This window comes from Tachyglossus aculeatus, chromosome 2 (genome assembly GCF_015852505.1).
Source record: "Tachyglossus aculeatus isolate mTacAcu1 chromosome 2, mTacAcu1.pri, whole genome shotgun sequence".
Lineage (NCBI taxonomy): Eukaryota > Metazoa > Chordata > Mammalia > Monotremata > Tachyglossidae > Tachyglossus > Tachyglossus aculeatus.
The window spans coordinates 55,677,895-55,700,583 of NC_052067.1; the positions used below are offsets into that span (position 1 = coordinate 55,677,895).

At 48.1% G+C, this 22,689-nt stretch overlaps 1 long non-coding RNA gene across 1 annotated transcript; it reads left to right on the forward strand.

Annotated features, from left to right (window-relative positions):
* Positions 1-6,697: 6,697 nt before the first annotated feature.
* Positions 6,698-12,600, forward strand: LOC119923113. Its single transcript, XR_005448773.1, has 4 exons — positions 6,698-6,862; positions 8,170-8,281; positions 10,956-11,067; positions 12,291-12,600. It is a non-coding gene; the product is annotated as an uncharacterized LOC119923113 (long non-coding RNA).
* Positions 12,601-22,689: the final 10,089 nt, after the last annotated feature.

Consider the following 22,689-nt stretch of genomic DNA (forward strand, 5'->3'; position numbering starts at 1 on the left):
TCCCTCTGTGTTGCTGAATTTAACTTTCCAAATGCTCAGTACAGTGCTCTATTGGAGCAGGAGAATGTACTTTGTGTTTCAGTTTCGTGGTAGGATTTGTGAGCTAGACTACTAGAGAAATCAAGCAGGGTACTGTACTAAACATTGAGGAGAATGCTACAATTTAAATAGACTGTGAGCCTCATATGGAACAGAGACTGTGTCTGTCCGGATTACTGTGTTTTTACCTCAGCATTCGTTTCATTCACTCAATCGTATTTATTGAGCGTTTACTGTGTGCAAAGCAATGTACAAAGTCCTTGGGAAGTACAAATTGGCAACATATAGAGACGGTCCCTACCCAACAATGGGCTCACAGTCTAGAATGGGAGACAGACAGCAAAACAAAGCAAGTAGATGGGTGTCAATACCATCAGAATAAATAGAATTATAGCTATATACACATCATTAATAAAATAAATAGAGAAATATGTAGAAATGTACACAAGTGCTGTGGGGCGGGGATGGGTATAGGGCGGGGGGGAGGGGAGGAGGAGAGGAAAACGGGGGGCTTAGTCTGGGAAGGGCTCCTGGAGGAGGTGATCTCTCAGTAGGGCTTTGAAGGGAGGAAGAGAGCTAGATTGGCGGATGTGAGGTGCGAGGGCATTCCAGGCCAGAGGTAGGACATGGGCCAGGTATCGATGGTGGGACAGGCGAGAACAAGGCAGAGCGAGGAGGTTAGCGGCAGAGGAACAGAGTATGTGAGCTGGGCTGTAGAAGGGGAAAAGGGAGGGTGCTCTGCACGCAGTAAGCGCTCAATAAATATGACTGAATGATTGAATGAGGGGGCGAGGTGATGGAGAGTTTTGAAGTAGAGAGTGAGGAGTTTTTGCTTGATTCGTAGGTTGATAGGCAACCACTGGAGATTTTAGAGGAGGGGCGTGACAATCCCCCAGAAAGTTTCTGCAGAAAGACAATCTGGGCAGCAATTTAAATAGATGGATCCAAAGTTCTTGATGGATTGAAATGATGGTGTGGCGAAAGATTCCATCATATCCTAGTACTTATTTACCCCTCTTGCTTAGTTCAGTGTTTGGCACATAGTAAGTGTTTAACAAATGCTACCATTATGACTGTTATAATGTAAGTGTTTAACCAGTGCTATTATTATTATGTGACTGAAGAAAATATTATTATCATTACCATTTTTAGCTTTTCTCTTCAAAAGGAAAGACTTTCCATCAAGGGAACAGGTCAGAAAGCAGCATGACGACCCCCTAACCTCATGGAGTCATAGGGAACGTGCTGAAGTGGAAAAGACGAGGTGAGTGTGAACCTTGGTGTTTAAATGAACGTCACATAGTAAGCGCCTAACAAATACCACAAGAAAGTAAACCAGAAAAAACATCCTGGCTTGACCAAACGCCCCTGCAGACTAGGGTTTGGCTTACCGGGCCGGAGTTCCCCGGGGCTCGCGTTGGGGCCGGAGGGGAGTCCAATAGCAGCCAGCCACAGGAGCTGACTGCGCTCCCCGGACTGGCCCGGGGCTGGCTGGGCCTGGCTCTCCCCGGGCATGGGGGGCCAGAAGGGACCTCCAGACTCAGGGGGCGATTGCCATTGAGGAGGTGAAGTTGAGGGGAAAGAAAAAGGGTCTGGGATCGATCGATCAATCAATCGATAGCTCCAGATCGGGAGCATTAGAGCAGCAGCGTGGCCTAGTGGAAAGAGCACGGGCCTGGGAGTAGGAGGACTTGGTTTCCAATCCCGGCTCTGCCAGTTGCTTGCAGCGTGACCTTGGACAAGCCGCTTAATTTCTCCGTGCCTCAGTTCTCCTGTTATCCCTCCCCCTTGGACTGTGAGCCCCATGAGGGCCAGGGTCTATGTCCAACCTAATTGACTATATCGGCCACAGCGCATAGAACAGCGTTTGACACACAGAAAGGGCTTAACAAGTACCACTAAACAAACAAAAATGAACCGGGGTTCTAGCCCTGTAAAGCTCGTTATGGGCAGGACGTGTATCCAGTTCTGTCGTATTGTACACTCCCAAGTGCTTATTAGTACAGTGCTCTGCACATAATAAATACTCAATGAATGCCATTGATTGATTGATAGTTCCAGCTCTGCCAATGGCCTGCTGTTTCAATTTGAGCTAGTCATTTAACTTCTCTGGGCCTCAGTTTCCTCAGTTTCTGTCTCCCCCTTTTAGACTGTGAGCCCACTGTTGGGTAGGGACTGTCTCTATATGTTGCCAACTTGTACTCCCCAAGCGCTTAGTACAGTGCTCTGCACACAGTAAGCGCTCAATAAATACAATTGATTGATTGATTGATTGATTTCCTCACCTGTAAAATGGGTCAATATAACTTTTCTCCTTCCTTTGACTGTGAGCTCCATTTGAAACCCTGACTCTAATATAAAAGCCTTGCTTCAGCCCTTGTGCCTAGAGCAGAGGAGGCCCTGACAATTACTGATAGTAATCTGCATGATTTTTTAATGTTTGTAGAGCCTCAGCTTGGTAGAAGGAACGAGTGCTGGAAGTTTGGACGTCTGTGTTCTCTTCCCAGCTCCACTTTGCCCACTACTCTCTGGTCTCCTGTTAGACATCCAGTGTGTCGAAGCTGGAAGACACGAGCTGCCCACCACGTCTCGAGGGGGAGACAGACGTTAATATAAATTGCAGAGAGGGGAAATAGTTGAGTGGAAGTGTAGTGGATGGTTCAATGATACTGTCCTGAAAGAAAACACTGTTCCCACTCTCACACGGCATAAGTGTTGGAGAGATGGATTTGGGAGTCATTCGTGTTGACGTTGTAGCTGAAGCCGTGTTATTATTATTAATATGGCATTTAAGCGCTAAGCAGCGTGGCCTGTTGGAGAGAACCTGGGCCCGGAAGTCAGAAGGACCTGCGTTCTAATCCCTGCTCGGCAGCTTGTCTGCCGTGTGACCTTGGGGAAGTCACTTCACCTCCCGCTATCTCAGTTGCCTCATCTGCAAAATGGAGATGGAGACTGTGAGCCCCATTTGGGACAGAGACTGTGTTCCAAGCAATTTTCTTGTACGTACCCCAACGCTTAGTACAGTGCCTGGTATATTTTAAGTACTAAAGAAATGCCACATTGCTACTACTAATTATTATTAATAATAACGTTATTATTAACTGTCCCCTCTGTGCTCACAACCAATGCATTTCTGTACACTAAATGCATAGTTTACGGATATGCATATAAGTGCTGCAGGGGAAATAGGGAGTGTCCACTGGTCATGTAGAGGATGCAGAAGGGTGAAGAAGCCGGGGGGCGGAAGAGGGCTTAATCAGAGAAGGCCTCCTGGCGGAGTTGCGACCTTAATAATGTTTTGAAGCCCTGGAGAGGGGCGGTCTGGCCTATGTGGAGCGGGGAGGGCGATCCAGGCCCGGGGGAGGCGGGGAGAAAGGAGAAAGGAGCCGGAGAAGCCGTTGCTGTTGGAGCAAAGTGCCACCAGGTGGCGATAGAGAAGCGCGGAGGCCCAGAATCGCCATCTGGAAGAGAAGCAGCGCCGCCTGGTGGCTACATCCCGGAAGGACCTGGCTCCCGATCCAGCGTCGGCCACTTTTCGGCGAGGTGACCCTGGGTAAGTCACTTCACCTCTCTGAGAATCAGATACTCTCAGATGGGGATTAAGACTCGTGAGTCCCATTAGGAACGTGGACTCTGTCCAAACGGGTGAGCTTCTCTATCCCAGCCCATCGTGAGTGCTTCAGAAACACCGTAAAAAATGGTCAGTGCCAACCGGTGATGGTAGGGAAGCCTCAGAGAACAATAGGTAGTACTACCACGGGGCTAAATTATTGAGAAAAGGGCAACCTCCCTGGCCAACGCCTGTTGCCACAAGGCGGCGATAGAGAGGCGCAGCCGCCCCGAATCCCTATTAGTGCCACCAGGGGGCAGGCTGCTGGGCTCAGACCCCGGTTCCTGGTTCCAGGGGCATCTGTCCAGAGCAGCAGCTGCTCAGTGCTTCTCCTCGGCCTCGAGGATCCTCTCTCTTATGCTGTGGGCAAAGTCAACTCCCAGGTTTTCCCCCTTCCTGAATGGACTGCATTGCAATCCCAAAGAGAAGGGTGGGTTGGGTTGGGTGTGTGTGTGAATAATAGGGAGGAAGAAGAGTGATGAGGGGGCTGCCACTCGTGGGAGGACAGGGGCCTGGGTTTTGTGCAGGAAGCTAGTTTTGTCTGACCTGCCTGGGACTGAGAAGACCCAGGGCCGTTAATTCTGTAGATGAGTCAAGGCTCCCTAGGACTACCATTCATTCATGCAATCGTATTTATTGAGCGCTTACCGTGTGCAGAGCATTGTACTAAGCGCTTGGAAAGTACGATGCAGTCCTGTCTTCAGGGTCACTTCCCAGCCTCATTCCCCAGAGAAGGGACCTTTTGGGGCTTAATGTGGAAGCTTGTGGCATCTAATGGTAGGAGGAGGTCAGGGTGTCTATCGGTATCTCTGCCCTATTTCTCTCTGAGAAGCAGAGTTGTGCACACTCCTGTCAAGTCAACGGGGGTGTGGGCCGGCAGGGCGGAAGGCAGGTATTGAACCAGAAACTGAATTCTATCCAGCATGCGTGCGGTTCTGCCCCTTTGATCAGTCAGTCGTATTGACGGAGTGCCTCCGGCGGGCAGAGCACTGTACTAACCACTTGGGAGAGTACAGTAGGACAGGCGCATTCCCTGCCCACAATAAGCTTACAGTCTAGAGGGGACTGGAGTTCGTGGAGTAACAGAATTGGGGATCTGTGGGTGAAGGGGATATTGGGCAAGTCTTAATAGGACATCGCAGCAGTCGGCTGCATCTGTTTGTATACACCCTCTCTTGGCTTTGGGGTCAGTGTTTTAGGGGATGAGGAGACTAGTGTTTGCTCCAACTAGGCTGTCTAAAACCCCTTACCCATCTCTTTCCCGCTCCAGTACTGCCGGTTTCTTCCTCCCAGCCCTGAGGCTGATTTGTCTGGTAACGCACACGGTTCTCAGCTTTTTCCAGAGGGCAGGATGGGATACCCGGGCTCTCGGGATCGGTAATCCTGTCATCTCTCCAGATCAGTTCCACGGTTCTAGATGAGGATTCTCGCCGAACCTGGTGGTGAGTTATGGGGCCTTCTCTTTCTCCCCTCTCATCCCCCAGCAGTGCACGGGACGATGAAGCTTAGACCGTCCAGCTATTACTCTCTCTACAGACACTGGTCAGTGTATCGCCCCGACCTGGAGAACTGTTCCACAGAAGTTTGGGTTCGTGGAGGTCAGTTTTCACAATGTACAACCAGTTTCCAAGGCCTAATGGACAATTTGGGGAAGTCTAAGAAAATTGAGCGAAGTTCCCAATCAGGATAGAAAATTGCCAACTCGATAGTATGATTGGTAAAAGCTTCACTTGTCTAGAGGAAATGTTTTCATCTCTGCTTTATTTCATACTCCCTTCTTCCTGCTCTGGATTTCTTTCAAATATGTGTTTCTGTGGGACCGGTGGCTTCCTCTTAGGGAAAAAAGGGGGAAGGGGAGAGATGAAGAGTCAGCGGTAAGGTGGTGACTGTAACTGTGTCCACCTCCATCCCCCTTTCTGAGAGGCAGAACCATGGGGGGTTTAGGATGAGGCAGTCAGCAGCGGGGATGGCTGGGGAATCAGGGAGCAGAGAAGGCAGGCGTCGTACAGGAAACAGATTTCTGTTCAGTCTGCAGTCTCGCGGGGTATCTCCGTCCCCACGAGTACTTATGGCTGTGAGGCTCTCTGGGGTCCGGTGTTAAGTGTGGGGCATACTATAGCAGTCAACCTGTCGCGTTTTTGCCTGTAAACCCGTTCTTACTGGAGAAGCCAGTGTTGGGGAGTTTGGGAGGGAAACTGCGAGGAAGGAGAAGCTGCACTGTCTGCAAATTCCTTCTTCTCCTTCCTTCTTTCTTTCTCCTCTGCTTGAAAAAGGATGAAGGAAGCCTTCCCATGAGAGGGCTGCCATAGGCTAAGGGAAAAGTAACAGCCCCGAGAGGCTGGAGGCCTGGGTTCAACTCCTGGCTCTGGAGTTAGGATCTTCAAAAGATCCTAATTCCACAAGTGTGATTAGAACTCACAGCTTGGTTATGCTGAGGTAACCTCCTCTCTGATCTCCCATCCTCCTGTCTCTCCCCGCTTCAGTCTATACTTCACTCTGCCACCCGGATAGTCTCTGTACAGAAACGCTCTGGGCATGTCACTCCCTTCCTCAGAATTCTCCAGTGGTTGTGTGGAGATTATATATGTATAATACTATTCTTTTATATTTATGCCTGTTTATTTGTTTTGATGTCTGTCTCCCCCAACTTCTTACAACGTGTAAGCATGTTGTGAGCAGGGATTAGCCCTCTTCATTGCTGAATTTTACTTTCCAAAGGCTTAGTACAGTGTTGTACTGGAGCACGGGAATATATTTTGTGTTTCAGTTCCGTGGTAGGATTTCTGAGCGAGACTACTTGAGAAGTCAAGCAGGGTACCGTTCTAAACGATGAGGAGGATGCTGCAATTTAAATAGACCGTGAGCATCGTATGGGACAGAGACTGTGTCTGTCCTGATTATCCTGTTTCTACCTCAGCACTCGGTGGATCCAAAATGCTTGATTGATTGAACTGGTGGTGTGGGGAAAGATTCTATCAAATCCTTGTATTTACCTTTTGTTTTATTGACGTGATTTCATTAATCTTCATGTAACATTAGCAAGTTGAAAGGGGAAATGATCGTTTGGTGGAGAGAATTCTGGAGACCTTGGCGTGAAGGCACGGGAATTCCAGCTAGATGAGCAGCGGAAGCTAGACTCAGAGCACAGTGAGGGCGGGGAATTTGATGATCTGTCGTCCTCTCCCAAGCACTTAGTACAGTCCTTTGCCCATGGTAAGTGCTCAATAAATGCAATGGAATGAATGAATAAATAACAATTGAGATTTTGCTAAGTGCTTGTTAAGTGTACCAGGCACTGGTCTAAGCCCCCGGGGTGGATACAAGCAAATCAGTTGGACACAGTCTCTGTCCCCATTGGGGCTCACAGTCTTAATCCCCATTTTACAGATGAATTAACTGAGGCCCAGAGAAGTGAAGTAATTTGCCCAAGGACACACAGCCGACATGTGGCAGAGCTGGGATTAGAACCCCCTGACCTTCTGACTCCCAAGCCCGTGCTCTAAGCCATGTGGCTTCTGGAATGCAATGATGTTGTCATCATATTAGGGGAGGTTTGTCTCTAATGTGGTCATTTACTTTTTATATGTAGTGATGAGGCAACTATGAAGTGCTGTGCCTTTTATTTCTATTCTGCTGTGAACTAAAATCAGTAGTGATTCTGTAATGATTTTCTGAGAAATTGGTTTTGCAGATCTAAGTGCTTCCCTCACTCATTTTAAGAATATCACTCCATTGCTAGAGTTAAAGGAAAAAAACACTCAAGCCATTTGACATATGTCGAAATATCCCCTCAGGTAAAATGTGATTTCATATCTGTAAAGAAACATTCATCCTTTCGGGCCAAGTGTTTTCATAACCGCGATGGGATCCTCCCAACTGCAGTGTCAACTTGTATTAAGAAGCAGCGTAGCATGGTGGAAAGAGCACGGGGCTGGGAGTCGGGGAACACGGGTTCTAATCCCGGCTCTGCCACGTGTCTGCTGTGTGACGTTGGGCAAGTCAGTTCCCTTCCCTACGTCTCAGTTACCTCATCTGTAAAATGGGGATTAAGACTGTGAGCCCCCTGTGGGACTGGGACTCTGTTCACTCGGATTATCTTGTAACTACCCCAGCACTAAGAACAACGCTTGGCACATAGTAAGGGCTTAATGAATACCACTATTAGTAGTAGTAGTAGTAGTAGTAGTAGTAGTAGTAGTACTGTTGATTAATATTATGACAATAATTGTGGACTTTAAGACTTTATATGCTGTGGTAGGCAATCGGGTCTAAAACATTTCCTGTCCGACTTGGGGCTCACTACAGTATCCAATTTCTCTCCCAAATCTTACCCTATCAGAGCGGACAGCTCCCAGGAATTTTGGCTTAATCCATCAATAGTATGGCTATTGAACATCTGCTGTGTTCAGAGCTCTGAACGCTGGGGCGAGCACAACCACAGAACCTAGAATGAAGAGAACTGTTGCTTTCCTTAACATTCTTTCCAAACAGTTATTCTTTTATTTGTCTCATTTCTCCAGAAAAGGGCGTCCGGAGCTAAAAAGACCATGTGTAAAATCGGAGACTCCGGTGTCGGCATTTCCCCCGGGAACTGGAAGAAACGGTCCTTCGAAACATCCCGATCCTTCGACAGTAAGCGCTTAATTAATACCATTTGAAAGAAAATAGAGGACAATCAGATAGGAAACAGTTCCTGTCCCAGGTGAGCTCATGGTTTCTGGGGAGGGAGTAGAGGAGTCACATCCCCATTTTACAGATGAGGAAACAGAGGCATAGAGAGTGTAACACACCCAAGACCATCTGGCAGAGAAGTGGCAGAGTCAGTCTTAGAATCCAGGTCTCCCGACTCTCAGGACTGGGATCCTTCTGCTAGACCACCCCACTCTCCTCTGCTACCATGAAACAGGAGACAGAATCATTCTAGGGTAGTGTAAGGAACCTGGGTTCTAATCCAAGCTCTACCACTTGACTGGGAGGTAACCTTGGAAAGTCACTTGTCTGGGCCTCAGTGACCCCATCTGTAAAATGGGGATTAAGACTGCGGGCTGCATCCAACGTGGCTGTATCTACCCCAGTGCTTAGTTTGGTGTCTGACACCTGGTATGCGCTTAACAAGTACCGTAAAAAAATTCATCATTTCTTTAGGCCTCAGTTTCCTCATCGGTAGAATGTGGATGTAGTATCTGTTGTCCTTCTGACTTCAATAGTGAGTCCCACGTGGGACAGGGACCGTGTCTGGCCTGATTATTTTGTACCTACCACAGCAATTAGTTTTGTGCTGGGCAGTGAATACTTAACTAATATATCGATCCTTATTACTAGGGAGAATCAACTCTCCTCCGGCTAGAGGGCCCTGACCATAAGACCGCCCTACTCCAGCCACCCTCCCTCATTCATTCACTCAATCCTGTTTATTGAGTGCTCACTGTGTGCAAAGCACCGTACTGAGCTCAAAAGAACCTGGGCGGGCCTCTGTCAACTTGTGTCCCGTCGGGTATGTTACGTTGGTGAGAGTTTCATCAGCCCAAGCATGATGGTAATAACTATTGTGCTATTGAAGGGCTTACTATATGTGCCCAGCAATGTACTAAGTTCTGGGGTGAATACCAGCTGATCAGGTCAGTCTCAGTCCCTATCCCACGTGGGTCTCAGTTGAAGGGTTAAGGCAATAGGTAGGGAACCCCCGTTTTGCAGATGTGGACACTGAGGCTCAGAAAAATTGAGTGACGTGAGCAAAGTCCCCCAGCAGGCCAGCAGCCGAGCTGGGGTTAGAACCCAGGTTCCCGCCCCCCCAGGCACTGCCCAGTAGTCACTGTCCCAATGGAATCACCCTCCTATCCGCACTAGGTGGTACCGGCTCATAGACTCCGGCGACTGACCCCTCGGTGGAGTCTTCTAAACCACGTCCCTCCTTGACTTATGCAACTCTGTGAGGTCTCTTGTCTTTGGGAGAGAAGGTTATAAGTTAATACATCACACTGTAGACCCATCTGATAATCGAATAATTATAAATCTTTATAAGTTGAAGGGGAGAGACATTTTTTTCTTATCCATGTATTAATTAGTCTTTGGAGAGAGTGAATAGTTCAGCAAGAAAAAGATATCTGTTTTCAGACCCTTTCCCCTACTGAACAGAGGAGTTTGTTAAGAAGTGCATAGTTCACTGAGCAAGTATGACTATAAGTGGCTATTCATAACTAAGCATTGTCATGGTGAGCCTCCTTTATTTTAGATGGGACTGAATAAACTCTGGGCTTTAGCCCGGCCCTTGAAAACGAATATTGTAGGAAGGAAATTTTTCAAATCATGTTCTCCTGCTCCCCTCCTTTCTGGGCTACATCGAATACAGCCCTGGCCTAAGGTCCGAAGCTGGGAAATTTGGATAAGCGGTTGAGAGATCTCTGGTTTGCTGCCTTCCTTTCTCTTTGCCCTCCTCGTCCCATCCCCCAGAATTTTTCTGTAGTGTTTGAGGTGCTTCTGTTTGCGGGCACGGGGGGCATCGGTTCTGTCACCTGCCTCCTCACGAGAGCGGTTTGTCGTCGTGACCGAGCGGCCGGGCCTCGGTCATTTCCGACGTTTGGAAAACCGGCTTGTCGGAAGAAGGTGAGCGCAGGCCAGGGGTTGGACTCCCGGCCTCCGCTCGGGTGGCTGCTACTGCAGTTAGAACACGTGCTCACCCCACGATAAGGGAACCCCATTCGCGTCAAAGCTTCATCATAAGAATGGAGAGAAGCGCCCCGGGAACCCTTTGGCTTGGTCACTCAAGGCCCTTGCCTTGAGGGTCTTTAGTAGCCGTGGGGTCTAGTGGAAAGAGCCGGGGCTTGGGAGTCAAAGGACCAGAGTTCTAATGGAGACTCTGTCATTCATCTGCTGTGCGATCTTTCTTGGGCTAGTCATTCCTTCATTCATTCAATCGTATTTATTGAGCACTTACTGTGTGCAGAGCACTGTACTAAGCACTCGGGAAGTACAAGTCGGCAACATATAGAGACGGTCCCTCCCCGACAACGGGCTCACGGTCTAGAAGGGGTAGACAGACCACAAAACCAAACACTTCACTTCTCTGGGCCACCTTCTCATCTGTAATATGATGATCAAATCCTACTTCCTCCCACTTAGAATATGTGGGACGGGGTCTATGTTCCACCTGTTTATCTGATATCTACCCCTCTTGCTTAGTTCAGTGTTTGGCACATAGTAAGTGTTTAACAAATCCTACCGTTATGACTATTATTATGTAAGTGTTTAACCAGTGCTATTATTATACTGTGACTGAACAAAATATTACTATCATTACCATTATTAGCTTTGGTCTTCAAAAGGAAAGACTTTCCATCAAGGGAACAGGTCAGAAGGCAGCATGAAGACCCCCTAACCTCATGGAGTCGTAGGGAACGTGCTCAAGTGGAAAAGACGAGGTGAGTGTGAACTTTGGAATTTAAATGAACGTCACCTACTGAGCGCTTAACAAATACCACAAGGAAGTAAACCAGAAAAAAGTTCCTGGCTTGACCAAACGCCCCTGCGGACTAGGGATTGGCTTACCAGGCCCGAGTTCCTCAGGGCTCGCATTGGGGCCGAGGGGAGTCCAATAGCAGCCAGCCACAGGAGCTGACTGTGCCTCCCTGGACCGGCCCGGGGCTGGCTGGGCCTGGCTCTCCCCTGGCATGGGGGGCCAGAAGGGACCTCCAGACTCAGGGGGCGATTGCCATTGAGGAGGTGAAGTTGAGGGGAAAGAAAAGGGGTCTGGGATCGATCGATCAATCAATCGATTGCTCCAGATCGGGAGCGTTAGAGAAGCAGCGTGGCCTAGTGGAAAGAGCACCGGCCTGGGAGTCGGACGACTTGGTTTCCAGTCCTGGCTCTGCCAGTTGCTTGCAGCGTGACCTTGGACAAGCCGCTTAATTTCTCCGTGCCTCAGTTCTCCTGTTATCCCTCCCCCTTGGACTGTGAGCCCCATGAGGGCCAGGGTCTATGTCCAACCTAATTGACTATATCGGCCACAGCGCATAGAACAGCATTTGACACACAGAAAGGGCTTAACAAGTACCACTAAACAAACAAAAATGAACCGGGGTTCTAGCCCTGTAAAGCTCGTTATGGGCAGGACGTGTATCCAGTTCTGTCGTATTGTACACTCCCAAGTGCTTATTAGTACAGTGCTCTGCACATAACAAATACTCAATGAATGCCATTGATTGATTGATAGTTCCAGCTCTGTCAATGGCCTGCTGTTTCAATTGGAGCTAGGCATTTAACTTCTCCGGGCCTCAGTTTCCGTCTCCCCCTTTTAAACTGTGAGCCCACTGTTGGGTAGGGACTGTCTCTATATGTTGCCAACTTGTACTTCCCAAACACTTAGTACAGTGCTCTGCACACAGTAAGCGCTCAATAAATACGATTGATTGATTTCCTCACCTGTAAAATGTGTCAATATAACTTTTCCCCTTCCTTTGACTGTGAGCTCCATGTGAGACACTGACTATCCAATCTGAAAGCCTTGCTTCAGCCCTAGTGCCTAGAGCAGAGAAAGCCCTGAGAATTACTGATGATAATCAGCCTGATTTTTTAAGTTTGTAGAGCATCTGCTTGGTAGAAGGAATGAGTGCTGGAAGTTTGGACGTCTGTGTTCTCTTCCCAGCTCCACTTTGCCCACTACTCTCTGGTCTGCTGTTAGACATCCAGTGCGTCGAAGTTGAAAGACACGAGCTGCCCACCACGTCTCGAGGGGGAGACAGACATTAATATAAATGGCAGAGAGGGGAAATAGTTGAGTATAAGTGTAATGGGTGATTCAATGATACTGTCCTGAAAGAAAACGCTTTTCCCACTCTCACATGGCATATTGTTGGAGAGATGGATTTGGGATTCATTCGTGTTGATGTTGTAGCTGAAGCCGTGTTATTATTATTAGTGTGGCATTTAAGTGCTAAGCAACGTGGCCTGTTGGAGAGAGCCTGGGCCCAGAGGTCAGAAGGACCTGCGTTCTAATCCCTGCTTGGCTGCTTGTCTGCTGTGTGACCTTGGGGAAGTCACTTCACTTCCCTCTATCTCAGTTGCCTCATCTGCAAAATGGGGATGGAGACTGTGAGCCCCATTTGGGACAGAGACTGTGTTCCAAGCAATTTTCTTGTATGTACCCCAACGCTTAGTACAGTGCCTGGTATATTTTAAGTACTAAAGAAATGCCACATTACTACTACTAATTATTATTAATAATAACGTTATTATTAACTGTCCCCTCTGTGCTCACAACCAATGCATTTCTGTACACTAAATGCATAGTTTACAGATATGCATATAAGTGCTGCAGGGGAAATAGGGAGTGTCCACGGGTCATGTAGAGGATGCAGAAGGGTGAAGAAGCCGGGGGGCGGAAGAGGGCTTAATCAGAGAAGGCCTCTTGGCGGAGTTGCGACCTTAATAATGTTTTGAAGACCTGGAGAGTGGCCGTCTGGCCTATGTGGAGCGGGAAGGGCGATCCAGGCCAGGGGGAGGCGGGGAGAAAGGAGCCGCAGAAGCCGTTGCTGTTGGAGCAAAGTGCCACGAGGTGGCGATAGAGAAGCGCGGAGGCCCAGAATCACCATCTGGACGAGAAGCAGCGCCGCCTGGTGGCTACATCCCGGAAGGACCTGGCTCCCGATCCAGCGTCGGCCACTTTTCTGCGAGGTGACCTTGGGTAAGTCACTTCACCTCTCTGAGAATCAGATATATCGTCTCTCAGATGGGGATTAAGACTCGTGAGTCCCATTAGGAACGTGGACTCTGTCCAAACGGGTGAGCTTCTCTATCCCAGCCCATCGTGAGTGCTTCAGAAACACCGCAAAAAATGGTCAGTGCCACCGGGTGATGGTAGGGAGGCGAAGCCTCAGAGAGCAATAGGTAGTACCACCACGGGGCTCAATTATTGAGAAAAAGGCAACCTCCCTGTCCAACGCCTGTTGCCACAAGGCGGCGATAGAGAGGCGCAGCCGCCCCGAATCCCTATTAGTGCCACCAGGGGGCAGGCTGCTGGGCTCAGACCCCGGTTCCTGGTTCCAGGGGCATCTGTCCAGAGCAGCAGCTGCTCAGTGCTTCTCCTCGGCCTCGAGGATCATCTCTCTTAGGCTGTGGGCAAAGTCAACTCCCAGGTTTTCCCCCTTCCTGAATGGGCTGCATTGCTATCCCAGAGAGAAGGGTGGGTTGGGTTGGGTGTGTGTGTGAATAATAGGGAGGAAGAAGAGTGATGAGGTGGCTGCCACTCATGGCAGGACATGGGCCTGGGCTTTGTGCAGGAAGCTAGTTTTGTCTGACTTGCCTGGGACTGAGAAGACCCAGGGCCTTTAATTTTGTAGATGTGTCAAGCCTCCCTAGGACTACCATTCATTCATGCAATCGTATTTATTGAGCGCTTACTGTGTGCAGAGCATTGTACTAAGCGCTTGGAAAGTACGATGCAGTCCTGTCTGCAGGGTCACTTCCCAGCCTCATTCCCCAGAGATGGGACCTTTCGGAGCTTAATGTGGAAGCTTGTGGCGTCTAATGGTAGGAGGAGGTCAGGGTGTCTATCGGTATCTCTGCCCTATTTCTCTCTGAGAAGCAGAGTTGTGCACACTCCTGTCTGAGATCAAGTCAACGGGGGTGTGGGCCGGCAGGGCGGAAGGCAGGTATTGAGCCAGAAACTGAATTCTATCCAGCATGCATGCGGTTTTGCCCCTTCAATCAGTCAGTCGTATTGATGGAGTGCCTCCGGCGGGCAGAGCACTGTACTGAGCACTTGGGAGAGTACAGTAGGACTGACGCATTCCCTGCCCATAATAAGCTTACAGTCTAGAGGGGACTGGAGTTCGTGGAGTAACAGAATTGGGGATCTGGCGGCGAGGGGGATATTGGGCAAGTCTTAATAGGACATCGCAGCAGTCGGCTGCATCTGTTTGTATACACCCTCTCTTGGCTTTGGGGTCAGTGTTTTAGGGGATGAGGAGACTAGTGTTTGCTCCAACTAGGCTGTCTAAAACCCCTTACCCATCTCCTTCCCGCTCCAATACTGCCGGTTTCTTCCTCCCAGCCCTGAGTCTGCTTTGTCTGGTAACGCACACGGTTCTCAGCTTTTTCCAGAGGGCAGGATGGGAGACTCGGGATCGGTAATCCCGTCATCTCTCCAGATCAGTTCCACGGTTCTAGATGAGGATTCTTGCCGAACCTGGTGGTGAGTTATGAGTCCTTCTCTTTCTCCCGTCTCATCCCCCAGCAGTGCACGGGACGATGAAGCTTAGACCGTCCAGCTATTACTCTCTCTACAGACACTGGTCAGTGTATCGCCCCGACCTGGAGAACTGTTCCACTGAAGTGTGGGTTCGTGGAGGTCAGTTCACACAATGTACAACCAGTTTCCAAGGCCTAATGGACAATTTGGGGAAGTCTAGGAAAATTGTGCCAAATTCCCAATCAGGATAGAAAATTGCCAACTCGATAGTATGATTGGTAAAAGCTTCACTTGTCTAGAGGAAATGTTTTCATCTCTGCTTTAATTAATACTCCCTTCTTCCTGCTCTGGATTTCTTTCAAATATGTGTTTCTGTGGGACCAGTGGCTTCCTCTTGGGGAGAAAAGGGGGAAGGGGAGAGATGCAGAGTCAGCGGTAAGGTGGTGACTGTAACTGTGTCCACCTCCATCCCCCTTTCTGAGAGGCAGAACCGTGCGGGGTTTAGGATGAGACAGTCAGCAGGGGGGATGGCTGGGGAATCAGGGAGCTGAGAAGGCAGGCATTGTACAGGAAATAGATTTCTGTCCAGTCTGCAGTCTCGCTGGGTATCTCAGGCCTCACAAGTACTTATGGCTGTGAGGCTCTCTGGGGTCCGGTGTTAAGTGTGGGGCAGACTATAGCAGTCAACCTGTCGTGTTTTTGCCTGTACACCCGTTCTTACTGGAGAAGCCAGCGTTGGGGAGTTTGGGAGGGAAACTGCGAGGAAGGAGAAGCTGCACTTTCTGCAAATCCCTTCTTCTCCTTCCTTCTTTCTTTCTCCTCTGCTTGAAATAGGATGAAGGAAGCCTTCCCATGAGAGGGCTGCCATAGCCTAGGGGAAAAGTAACAGCCCCGAGAGGCTGGAGGCCTGGGTTCTACTCCTGGCTCTGGAGTTAGGTTCTTAAAACGATCCTAATTCCACAAGTGTGATTAGAACTCACTACTTGGTTATGCTGCGGTAACCTCCTCTCTGATCTCCCATCCTCCTGTCTCTCTCCGCTTCGGTATACACATCACTCTGCCGCCCGGATTATCTTTGTACAGAAACGCTCTGGGCGTGTCACTCCCTTCCTCAGAAATCTCCAGTGGTTGCCCGTCAACCTACGAATCAAGCAAAAACTCCTCACTCTCGGCTTCACGGCTCTCCATCGCCTCCCCCCCTCCTACCTCACCTCCCTTCTCTCCTTCTCCAGCCCAGCCCGCACGCTCCGCTCCTCTGCCGCTAACCTCCTCACTGTGCCTCGGTCTCACCTGTCCCGCCGTCGACCCCCGGTCCACATCCTTCCCCTGGCCTGGAACGCCCTCCCTCTGCGCATCTGCCAAACTAGCTCTCTTCCACCCTTCAAAGCCCTACTGAGAGCTCACTCCAGGACGCCTTCCCTGGCTAGGCCCCCTTTTCCTCTCATCATCATCAATCATATTTATTGAGCACTTACTATGTGCAGAGCACTGTACTAAGTGCTTGGGAAGTACAAATTGGCAACATATAGAGACAGTCCCTACCCAACAGTGGGCTCACAGTTTCCCCTCACCATAGCACTTGTATATATTTGTACAGATATAGTACTCTATTTATTTTACTTGTACATATTTACTCCTCTATTTTATTAATAATGTGCATATAGCTGTAATTCTATTTATTCTGATGGTTTTGACACCTGTCTACATGTTTTGAGTTGTCGTCTGTCTCCCCCTTCTAGATTGTGAGCCCGTTTTTGGGTAGGGACCGTCTCTATATGCTGCTGACTTATACTTCCCAAGAGCTCAGTACAGTGGTCTCCACACAGTAAGCGCTCAATAAATACAATTGAATGAATGAAGGAACATTGGCAATCCTGGGGCTATCAGTAATCATTGTGCTATCAAAGTGCTTATTGTGTGCCAACCACTGCGCTTAGTGCTGGGGTAGACACAAGATTGTCACCCAAGGGACTCACAGTCCAAGTAGGAGGGAAAACAGGTATTTGATCCTTAAAAATATTGCCTCTAATTTAACAGAGGGTATGAGTTGAATTTGAGTAGAAATGAATGGGAGATGAACAGAAAGTAGGTAAACGAGAGTTTTCCTCAATTAAACCCAATAACGTTTCTTGTAATCAATGACTGTGAATTTTAAAGTTGCATTCTCTGACTCCTAGCTTTGCATGTCACTTCTAGGCTTGGAGAGGAAAAAATATCCTTTCATTGCCCTGTGACGGTGCACTCGTACACGTTACCACGTCAGTACGCTCACTCATCCCATCCCAACCAGATTACTGCCTCAGCCTCCTTTCTGACCTCCCAACCTCCCTCCTCTCCCCACTTCAGTCATTCATTCATTCAATTGTATTTATTGAGCGCTTCCTGTGTGCAGAGCACTGTACTAAGCGCTTGGGAAGTACAAGTTGGCAACATATGGAGACGGTCCCTTCCCTTCTCACAGTCCATACCTCACTCTGCTGGCCGGATTATCTTTCTATAGAAATGTTCAAGGCATTGTCACCCCCCTCCTCAAAATTCTCCAGCGGTGTCTTATCAACCTCCATATCAAACTGAAACTCCTCACTTTTGGAGAAGCAGTGTGGCTCAGTGGAAAGAGCATGGGCTTGGGAGTCAGAGCTCATGGGTTCTAATCCTTGTACTAACTTGTACTTGTTCTAACTTGTACTTCCCAAGCACTTAGTACAGTGCTCTGCACACAGTAAGCGCTCAATAAATATGAATGAATGAATGAATGAGTAATCCTGACTCCACCACTTGACAGCTGTGTGACTTTGGGCAAGTCACTTAACTTCTCTGTGACTCAGTTACCTCATCTTTAAAATAGGGATTAAGACTGTGAGCCCCGGGTGGGCCAACCTGATTACCTTGTATCCCCACAGCGTTTAGAACACTGTTTTGCACATAGTAAATGCTTAACAAATACCATCATTATTGGCTTTAAAGCTCTCCATCACCTTTCCCCCTCCTCCCTCGGCTCCCTTCTCTCCTTCTATATCCCAGTCTGCACACTTCGCTCCTCTGTTGCTAACCTTCTCACTGTGCCACGATCTTGCCTGTTCCTCCTTCAACCCCTGGCCCACGTCCTGTATCTGGCCTGGAATGCCCTCCCTTCTCAAATTTGCCAAACAATCACACTCCCTCCCTTCAAAGCCCTATTGCTATTCCCCCCATCCCCACTCACCCACAGCACAAATGTGTGTGTATATATATATAATGGGATCAGGGATTGTCCCTCTTTATTGCGGAATTTTACTTTTCAAATGCTTAGTACAGTTCTCTACTGGAGCACAAGAATGTATCTTGTGTTTCAGTTCCGTGGTAGGGTTTCTGAGGTAGACTACATGAGAAATCAAGCAGGGTACTGTACTAAATGATGAGAAGGATGCTACAGTTTAAATAGACTGTGAGCATCATATGGGACAGAGACCGTGTCCGTCCTGATTATCGTGTTTCAACCTCAGCACTTGGTGGATCCAAAGTGCTTGCTTGATTGAAATGATGGTGTGGGGAAAGAGTCTATCAAATCCTTGTATTTACCTATCATTTTATTTACATGATTTCATTAATCTTCATGTAACATTATTAAATTGAAAGGGGAAATGATCGTTTGGTGGAGAGAATTCAGGAGACCCTGGTGTTGAGGCACGAGATTTCCAGCTAGCTGAGCAGCGGAAGCTAGACTCTGAGCCCAATGTGGGTGGGGAATGTGTCTGGTGAACTGACGTCCTCTCCCAAGCACTTAGTACTGTGCTTTGCCCACAGTAAGCGCTCAATAAATACAATGGAATGAACGAATGAATAACAATTGAGGTTTTGTTAAGCGCTTGTTAAGTGTACCAGGCACTGGTCTAAGCACTGGGGTGGATACAAGCAAATCAGTTGGGCACAGTCCCTGTCCCACCGGGGGCTCACAGTCTTAATTCCCATTTTACAGATGAATTGACCGAGGCCCAGAGAAGCGAAGTAGTTTGCCCAAGAACACACAGCAGACATGTGGCAGAGCCGGGATTAGCACCCCATGACCTTCCGACTTCCAGGCCCGGGCTCTAAACCGTGCTGCTTCTAGAATGCAATGATGTTATCATCACATTATGGGAAGTTTGTCTCTAATGTGGTCATTTACTTTTTATTTTTAATGATGAGGCAACTGTGAAGTGCTGTGCTTTTTATTTCTGTTCTGCTGTGAACTAAAATCAGTAATGATTCTGAGCCCTTCTAGACTGTGAGCCCGTTGTTGGGTAGGGACCGTCTTTATATGTTGCCAACTTGTACTTCCCAAGCGCTTAGTACGGTGCTCTGCACACAGTAAGTGCTGTATAAAGACGATTGAATGCGTGCATTAATGATTTTCTGAGAAATTTGTTTTGCAGATCTAAGTGCTTCACTCGTAAGAATATCACTCCATTGCTAGAGTTAAAGAAAAAAACACTCAATCCGTTTGACAAATGTCGAAATTTCCCTTCCGGTAAAATGTGATTTCATGTTTGTAAAGAAAGCATTCATCCTTTCGGACCCAGTGTTTTCATGACTGCGTTAGGATCCTCCCAACTGCAGCGTCAACTTGTACCAAGAAGCAGCGTAGCCTAGTGGAAAGAGCACGGGGCTGGGAGTCGGGGAACACGAGTTCTAATTCCGGCTCTGCCGCGTGTCTGCTGTGTGATGTTGGGCAAGTCAGTTCCCTTCCCTGTCTCGGTGACCTCATCTGTAAAATGGGGAGTAAGACTGTGAGGCCTCTGCCGGACAGGGACTCTGTTCAACCTGATAATCTTGTAACTACCCCAGCACTAAGAACAGTGCTTGGCATATAGTAAGCACTTAACGAATACCACTGGTATTAGTAGTAGTTCTGTTGATTAATGTTATGATAAGAATTATGGACTGTAAGACTTTATATGTTATGGTAGGCAATCAGGTCTGAAACATTCCCTGTGTGACTTGGGGCTCACTACAGTATCAAATTTCTCTCCCAAATCTAACCCGATCGGAGCGGTCGGCTCCCAGGAATTTGGGCTCGATCCAGTCATCAGTAGTATGGATTGAGCATCTAATGGGTTTAGAGGTCTGAATGCTGGGGAGAGCACAACCACATAACCTGGAATGGAGAGAACTGTTGCTTTCCTTAACTTAACTTTCTTTCCAAATGGGTATTCTTTTATTGGTCCCATTTCTCCGGAAAAGGGGGTCCGGAGGTGAAAAGACCGTACGTAAAATTGGAGTCTCCGGTGATGGCACTTCCCTCCGTGAATGGAAGAAACAGTTCTTCGAAACGTCCTGATCCTCCCACGGTAAGCACATAATAAATACCATTTTTTTTTAAAAAAAGAGGGCAATCAGATAGGAAACAGTCCCTGTCCCTTTGGGCTCATAGTTTCTGGGGAGGGAGTAGAGGAGTCACATCCCCATTTTACAGATGAAGAAACAGAGGCATAGAGAGTGTAAATCCCCCAAGGCCATCTGGCAGAGATTTGGCAGAGTCAGGCTTAGAATCCAGGTCTCCCGACTCTCAGGACTGGGCTTTTTCTGCTAGACCACCCCACTCTCCTCTGCTACCAGATCCTCCTGCGTCCAGTTCTCGTCTCCCCAGCACGTTATTTGGGCAAAGAATAATAATTATTATTATGGTATTTGTTAAGCGCTTACTCTGTTCCAGACACTGTTTGAAGCACTGGGGTTGGATACGTGTTTGGTTTGGTAGTCTGTCTCGCCCTTCGAGACTGTGAACCCGTTGTTGGTTAGGGACCGTCTCTATATCATCATCATCATCATCATCATCAATCGTATTTATTGAGCGCTTACTATGTGCAGAGCACTGTACTAAGCGCTTGGGAAGTACAAATTGGCAACATATAGAGACGGTCCCTACCCAACAGTGGGCTCACAGTCTAAAAGGGGGAGACGGAGAACAAAACCAAACATACTAACAAAATAAAATAAATAGAATAGACATGTACAAATAAATTAAATAAATAAAGTAAAAAAATATGTACAAACATATATACATATATACAGGTGCTGTGGGGGAGGGAGGTAAGATGGGGGGGATGGAGAGGGGGGTGAGGGGGAGAGGAAGGGATTTCTTGAGCACTTACGATGTGCCGAGCACTGCGCTGAGCCCTTGGGAGCGAACAAGATACCAATAAACAGACACATTGGCCGCCTGTACCAGCTCCGCCGCCGGTGTGTCGTTTGAGCTTGGTGGGCAGGCTGCTTCATTTTTCTGTGCCTCATCTGTAAAATGGGGTTAAGACTGTGGGCCCCACGCGGGACGGGGCTGTGGCCAACCTAATTAACTTGGACCTAGCCCGGCACGAAGGGAGCGCTTAAAATACCATTTTAAAAAAACGAGGAAGTCCAGTTTGGTGCTGCAAACCGGGACCTGAATTCTAACGTCGGAAGCAATGCTCCAGATGTACTATATTTTTAGACTGTGAGCCCACTGTTGGGTAGGGACTGTCTCTATGTGTTGCCAATTTGTACGTTGCCGACTTGTAATTCGCAAGCGCTTAGCACAGTGCTCTGCACACAGTAAGTGCTCGTTAAATACAAAGGAAAGAATGAATGAATGAAGTACAAGCAGATCCGGTTGGACACAGTCCGTGTCCCACGTGGGACTCACAGTCTCAATCCCCATTGTACAGATGAGGTAACTGAGGCACAGAGAAGTGAAGTGACTTAACAAAGGTCAGACAGCAGACAAGTGGCTGAGCCGGGATTAGAACTCATGACCTTTTGGCTCCCACACCTTTACTGTGTTTGCTCAAATACCCCATGGCTTCTTGACCTTTGCCTCCTGTGCATGAGTAATAAAACTGTTGAGGTCGTTTTGAAAGTCGGTTTTCAAGGAAGTTGTGTTTTGACCGGACAGACCTGGGCACGAATCATGATTATTTTCACGATCATCATATTCATCATCATGGGGAACTCTTTGTTTATATCTTATTTTATAACAGAGAAGCAGCTTGGCTCAGTGGAAAGAGCACAGGCTTTGAAGTCAGAGGTCATGGGTTCAAATCCCGGCTCCGCCAATTGTCAGCTGTGTGACTCTGGGCAAGTCACTTGACTTCTCTGGGCCTCAGTTACCTCATCTGTAAAATGGGGATTAAGACTGTGAGCACCCCCATGGGACACCCCGATCACCTTGGAACCTCCCCAGTGCTTAGAACACTGCTTTGCACATAGTAAGTGCTTAATAAATGCCATCGTGATCATTATTATTATTATTATATATTCCTCCATCCACGAAACAGGAGAAAGAATCAGTATAGGGTAGTCTAAGGGACTTGGAAAGTCACTTGTCGGGGCCTCAGTGACCTAATCTGAAAAATGGGGATTAAGACTATGGGCTGCATCCAACCTGGCTTTATCTACCCCAGTGCTTAGTTTGGTGCCTGGCACTTGGTATGTGCTTAACCATAAAAAATTCATCATTTCTTTAGGCTTAAGTTTCCTGATCTGTACAATGTGGATTTAGTATTTGTTGTCCTTCTGATTTAAATAGCGAGTCCCATGTGGGACGGGGACCGTGTCTGGCCTGATTATTGTGTATCTACCACAGCAATTAGTTTAATGCTTGGGAGTGAATGCTTAACTAATATATCAATAATTAGTACTTGGGAGAAGCAACTCTCCTCCGGCTAGAGGGCCATGACCATAAGTACCGTCCTCTTCCATCTACCCTCCCTCATTCATTCATTCAGTCGTATTTATTGAGTGCTCACCGTGTGCAAAGCACGGTACTGACCTCAAAAGACCCTGGGCGGCCCTCCGTCGACCTGCGTCCCGTTGGGTATGTTATGCTGGGGAGAGTTTCATCAGTCCAAAGATGATCGTAATA